This window comes from Salvelinus sp. IW2-2015, unplaced genomic scaffold (assembly GCF_002910315.2).
Source record: "Salvelinus sp. IW2-2015 unplaced genomic scaffold, ASM291031v2 Un_scaffold1082, whole genome shotgun sequence".
Lineage (NCBI taxonomy): Eukaryota > Metazoa > Chordata > Actinopteri > Salmoniformes > Salmonidae > Salvelinus > Salvelinus sp. IW2-2015.
The window spans coordinates 138,462-145,598 of record NW_019942721.1 but is presented as its reverse complement, the minus strand read 5'-3'; positions in this window follow the sequence as shown (position 1 = coordinate 145,598).

Sequence of the window (7,137 nt, the reverse complement as noted above, 5' to 3'; positions counted from 1 at the left end):
TACCCTTTAAAAAAACATCCTAAAGATTGATTCTATACTTTGTTTGACATGTTTCTACGAACTGTAATATGACTTTTCGTCTGAACTTTCGCATGGACTTTGCCCCGGCGTCGTGAGTTTGGATTTGTGTAACTGATCGCGCCGAACAAAAAAGGAGGTATTTTGGACATAAATGATTCGGACTTTTATGGAACAAATCAAAACATTTATATTGTGAACTGGATTCCGTGGAGCTTGCATTCTGATTGAAGATCATCAAACGGTAAGTTGAATATTTACTAATGCTATTCTGACAATCTGTGAGCTCCTAACATGGCGGATATCTTATGCTTGTTTGGCGCTGAAGCCGCTGGTACTCAGAATATAGCATGGTGTGCTTTTACAGCCTAAGTTTTTTTTAAATTCTGACACAGCGCGGTTTGCGTTAGGAGAAGTTTTTCTAAAGTTCCTGTAAATTACTTGTATCTTTTATAAATGTTTATTATGAGTATTTCTGTGATAATTGATGCTGCTCGCAAAATCACCGGATGTTTTTGGAGGCAAACATACGTCACAATGTATAACCTGAGATTTGGATATAAATATGAACTTTATCGAACAAAACATAATGTATTGTGTAACATAAAGTCCTATGAGTGTCATCTGATGAAAGTTCAAGGTTATGATTTTAATTTTAGAGGACTTCCCTCTTTGGCTGGAAAAATGGCTGTGGTTTTTCTGTGAATAGGTGGCCTGACCTAACTAATTGATCATGTTGTGCTTCGTGTAAAGCCTTTTTAAATCGGACACTGTGGTGGGCATTTAAACAAGTACTTTAAAGATGTGTTTAAACACTTGTATGTCTGAAGGAGGATTTGAATTATGAGATTTCTGCTTGTTTTCGGAAATTTGGCGCCCTGCACATATCGACGTTGTTGTCATATCGATCCGGGATCTCAGCCATAAAAGGTTTAACAGAATCACCTCTGTGCCAGTGTATAGTTTCTTGTGCATGTGTATAGTTGCCTCATGCCTGCTATCACCCTGATTACACTTAAATRATCCCCTGGTTTTTACTCCTCCTACTGCACCACAATCTTGCCCTCAACGTGATTTCACCAATTTATCCAGCCTCAGAATGTTATCCATAATGTCCATACTATAAGGCACGTTTCTCCCTCCTCAGTTCATCACCACACKTCTCCAGATTCTTATCTACTAAAACGCATTATCAATTTCTGCCGTTCAGTGGTACATGCATACTAAACTAAATGGCGTGACTGCTGTTGGGCTGAAACACAGACTCAGGATTGTGCCTTTAAACATTCTCTCTGCAGGCCCTTGTATCATAGATCGGATACACATTGACCTTCTATCACTTGGCCCCTGATTGGGCCGTGGCCTGCCATCACACCCCAAGGAAGACCAATCACACAGATTAGACAAGGTTAGTTTGACATCCCTCTGACCTCTGAACTGGGATATTCCCTGTAGCCACACACCTGTCCTGCAGTAGGACATTCCACTCAGGAACCTAACAGAATAGAGAGCGATTCTTCTTTAGAATCAGAGGATTCTACTTTGGAATGGTGGGTGGTCCTGTGTAGCTCAGTTYGTAGTGRATGGCGCTTGCAATGCCAGGATTATGGTTTCGATTCCTGTGGTCACCCATACATAAAATATATGCGCGCATGACTCTAAGTCTTATTTAAAATGAAAATAACTTGTTCTTAACTGACTTGCCTAGTTAAATAAAAAATACAAAAGTTGCCTTGGATAAAAGCATCTGCTGAATGGCATATATTAAATTACATTCCAGAACCACAGAGAAATGTGCAGAAATACAGAAAGTTAGACCAAAAAAAGCAGTGCTTCCCAATRCTCTTTGGGGGACCCAAAGTGGTGCATATTTTTGTTTTTTACTTAGCACTACACACCTGATTCCTCTAAGCAAAGGTTTGAAGATGAGTTGATTAGTGGAATGAGGTGTATAGTGCTGGAGAAAAAACAAAAAGGTGCACCACTTTGGGTCCCCAGAACCAGGATTAACAAACACTATACTAAATTATGATATATGATTATCTTTAGATGTACATGTTGGAATCAGGAGAGTAACGGTAACTGTGAAGTGAGGAGTGACACTGAGAGAAAACCCATACAGTATGATGCCATGACTAAATACTACATGTGTGTGATTCTGRAATACCAAGAGAGCACCATCTATTGTTTACTAATCCCATAGAACGCTCTGTGTGCCTTGACTAATAATATAATAGCCAGTCAAAGTYTTTTCTCTGCATTGTGAAAGGCAGGCACACAGCAAGTGAGATTGAGTTACTGTGCTGCCTCTCTCTGGCGGTGCGTGCCATCCTCCAGCTGGTTGTGCACTGATGTATGAGGCAAACAGACATGCCCCCTAGTTATTAGCAGGCGCACGGGTCACCTCAGCAGTTGATTGATTTTTCAAACCATATTGATTTTTCWCCTCTCTTTCTCTCTTTTTCTTTTTCCCTGCTGAACACAAGTATGTCATCAACCCCCTTGGGGCAAGATGAAACAACTCAAAGACGTGATACACTAGGGGGTGAGATAGGGAGAGACGGGGGAGACAATGGTGGGGAGTAACAGAGTGGGGTTGAACATACGAGCCCAGCGCAACATGCTCACTTGCTCTGAGCAAATCAAAAACACGCATGCTGCACTCCATCCAGTMTGTCTATGAGTTCACACAGCAAGACGCCATGTGTCAAGGAGCCAATATGTATAAAAATTCCACATTGGCATGTCCCCTGTTTATATCATGCACTGAAGCTGGACACGTCTTGGCCTAAKCTGGGCTGAGGGAGTCTTAGCCAGGGCCTCAATTTCCCTCCCACTGACTCCCACTCACTCACTCACTGACAGACCTGGGTTCAAATACAAATTTAAATCATTTCAAATACTTTATAGGTGCTTSACTGAGCTTGCCTGTTGCAATGGAACGAATAGAAAAGTCCCAGATGTGCACACACCGCCCAACCGGTTRATAATGGGCCAGGGGAGTAGTGCCAGAGCACATGACTGTTGGGCAGAGAGAGAGGTGGAAAATAAAATAGTTAATTCACCCTCCTCGTAAAAAATCTGTTGAATTAATAACAACACAAAACAGATGGGCGAGTTGCATTTCCAAAATAAAATAWGAACATTCATAATCTAAGCTTGTTCCTTTTTTCCCAGTGGAGATTCCAGAATATGAGCTCGTGTTTTTGGGGCCTCTGCTAATCGTCTATTAACAGTGCCAGCGGCAACATTTCAGATTTTTACTGTCCTATTCTCATTATCTGTTGTAGAAATTAGGCCTCTGTTAATTAACGTACCACAGAAATGTGGTTGGTGTTCAGCTTTGAATGAGTTGGGAATGGGCTCAGACAACTCATACAAACGTGCGCACATGCACACCTCTGTGAGCTGATTTGATTAAAACCGTACACCTCTTATTACTAGGTAATGGACAGAGGGTCACTGAGGGGAGATTATGGGGTGGTGTGTGCTAACAAAGCCATATCAATGAAGGGGTCAGTATGGGGGGAATTGTCAACTTTACACACACACACACACACACACACACACACACACACACGTGTGGAGAAAACACACACACCACCTAACTTCCTGGCAATACACGCTGGGTCCTTTAAAAATGATGATATCATCTCATCTAGTGTGTGTGCCTCATTACCTTGCCTTTCTGCCAGTTGAATTGAGTTCAATGCCCGCATGCACCCACACACACTTGCACAACACCTAAATATTTTGGCTGCTGCACAGTAGTTTCCCTCTCCATCAAAGATAACCCCAACAATAGCTGACCTTCCATTCCCAATGAGATCTGTCTGTTGTTATTGAGCTCTGAGTGCCATTCAGTTGGATCTGATATGAACTCACTTTAACCTTTACTTCATACCCATCCCGGATCCGGGAGCATCCTCATCAAGCTGACTAGCATAGCCTAGCCTAGCCTAACGGGATAGGGATATCATATAATATAATTTCATGAAATCACAAGTCCAATACAGCAAATGAAAGATAAACATCTTGTGAATCCAGCCATCATTTCCGATTTTTAAAATGTTTTACAGCAAAAACACAATATGTATTTATATTAGCTAACCACAATAGCCAAACACACAACGGCATATTTTCACCATGTTTCCACCGCATAGGTAGCCTTCACAAAACCCACAAATAGAGATAAAATTAATCACTAACCTTGAACAACTTCATCAGATGACAGTCTTATAACATCATGTTATACAATACATTTATGTTTTGTTCGAAAAATGTGCATATTTAGAGCTGCAAATCGTGGTTATACATTGTGAATATGTAGCAACAATTCACCAAAATCTCCGGAGATATTTTGGACAGTCACCTTATCTAATCAAAGAACTCATCATAAACTTTACTAAAAAATACATGTTGTACAGKAAATGAAAGATACACTGGTTCTTAATGCAACCGCTGTGTTAGATTTTTTAAAATAACTTTACTACAACATACAAAATGCATTATTGTGAGACAGCGCTCACATATTCTCCGCCCTGTTAGGGTCAACATATTCCACAGAAATACGAAATAACATCATAAATTGTGTCTTACTTTTGCTGAGCTTCCATCAGAATGTTGTGCAAGGAGTCCTTGGTCCAGAATAAATCGTTGTTTGGTTTTAGAATGTCCATTTCTTCTGTCGAATTAGCAACCTTGGCTAGCCATGTGGGGTGAACATGCCCATCAACTCTTGGCGCAAAGAACGAAAAATTCCAAAAGTCCCAATAAACGTCGAATAAACTGATACAACTCGGTTGAAAAATCCTACTTTATGATGTTTTTCTCATATGTATCAAATAAAATCAGAGCCGGAGCAATTCGCCGTGTATACCGAACGCTCTTCAGAAGACAATGTCGAGGTCCCCCGCGCGCCGTCGACAACAAACAAAATACCGGACCTGCCACTCCAAAAGCTCTTATTCGGCCTCAGATCAAGCTAGACACCCCATTCAACCTTCCACTGCCTGTTGACATCTAGTGGAAGGCGTATGAAGTGCATACATATCGATAAATAAAAGCCAGTTGAATAGGCAGGCCCTGAAACAGAGCCTCGTTTTCAGATTTTTCACTTCCTGTATGTTTGCTGCCAAATGAGTTCTATTTTACTCACAGATATAATTCAAACAGTTTTAGAAACTTCTGAGTGTTTTCTATCCAATAGTAATAATAATATGCATATTGTATGATCTAGAACAGAGTACGAGGCCGTTTAATGTGGGCACGAGTTTTTCCAAAGTGAAAACAGCGCCCCCCTATTGACAATACGTTTTTAAGCTCCTGAGTGGCGCAGTGGTCTAAGGCAATGCATTTTAGTGCAAGAGGTGTCACTACAGTTCCTGGTTCGAATACAGGCTGTATCACATCCGGCTGTGATTGGGAGTACCATAGGGCGGCGCACAATTGGCCCAGCGTCGTCTGGGTTTAGCCGGCGTAGGCCGTCATTGTAAATAAGAATTTGTTCRTAACTGACTTGCCTAGTTAAATAACATCTGGTGCTGGGATTATTAGCAACTTTGCCTTCATGTGCACACTGAGCAAACATAATTGTAACCACCTGAATGTGCATGACTCTGGTTGTCTACTCTATGAAATGCTGAATCACTTCAAAGATTGACTTGACCTAGCTAATCTACCTCTAGTCAGTAGAGGATCTCAAAAGAGACCATCAAAARATWATGTCATTTCAATAAGAGTAATGGGCTGGTTTGCTGACAACTGACAGTCATCAAAGGAGTAACACACAGTGGGGTTTAATAATGTGGCTACATTGTACAGTAGGCCTATGTGCTCCATATTCATTTGTCCATCTATAAGATGTCTTATCCAGTAGCTGAGGAAAGGGTATGATACTTAAATAAATGTGTAGTTATTCCCTTTACCATTAAATGGTTTGTTTCAAGGTTTTACTGCTAACCTACAAAGCATTACATGGGCTTGCTCCTACCTATCTTTCCGATTTGGTCCTGCCGTACATACCTACACGTACACTACGGTCACAAGACGCAGGCCTCATAATTGTCCCTAGAATTTCTAAGCAAACAGCTGGAGGCAGGGCTTTCTCCTATAGAGCTCCATTTTTATGGAATGGTCTGCCTACCCATGTGAGAGACGCAGACTCGGTCTCAACTTTTAAGTCTTTACTGAAGACTCATCTCTTCAGTGGGTCATATGATTGAGTGTAGTCTGGCCCAGGAGTGTGAAGGTGAACGGAAAGGCTCTGGAGCAACGAACCGCCCTTGTTGTCTCTGCCTGGCCGGTTCCCCTCTCTCCACTGGGATTCTCTGCCTCTAGAATCGGTAGAGATACTCTATTACAGGAGCTGAGTCACTGGCTTACTGGTGCTCTTTCATGCCGTCCCTAGGAGGGGTGCGTCACTTGAATGGGTTGTGTCACTGACGTGATCTTCCTGTCTGGGTTTGTTGCCCCCTCTTGGGTTGTGCCGTGGCGGAGATCTTTGTGGGCTATACTCGGCCTTGTCTCAGGATGGTAAGTTGGTGGTTGAAGATATCCCTCTAGTGGTGTGGGGGCTGTGCTTTGGCAAAGTGGGTGGGTTATATCCTTCCTGTTTGGCCCTGTCCGGGGGTATCATCGATGGGGCCACAGTGCTCCTGACCCCTCCTGTCTCAGCCTCCAGTATTTATGCTGCATAGTTTGTGTCGGGGGGCTAGGGTCAAATTGTTATATCTGGAGTACTTCTCCTGTCTTATCCGGTGTCCTGTGTGAATTTAAGTATGCTCTCTCTAATTCTCTCTTTCTCTCTTTCTTTCTCTCTCTCGGAGGACCTGAGCCCTAGGACCATGCCTCAGGACTACCTGGCATGATGACTCCTTGCTGTCCCCAGTCCACCTGGCCGTGCTGCTGCTCCAGTTTCAACTGTTTGCCTGCGGCTATGGAACCCTGACCTATTCACCGGACGTGCTACCTGTCCCAGACCTGCTGTTTTCAACTCTCTAGAGACTGCAGTAGCGGTAGAGATACTCTTAATGATCGGCTATGAAAAGCCAACTGACATTTACTCCTGAGGTGCTGACTTGCTGCACCTCGACAACTACTGTGATTATTATTATTTGA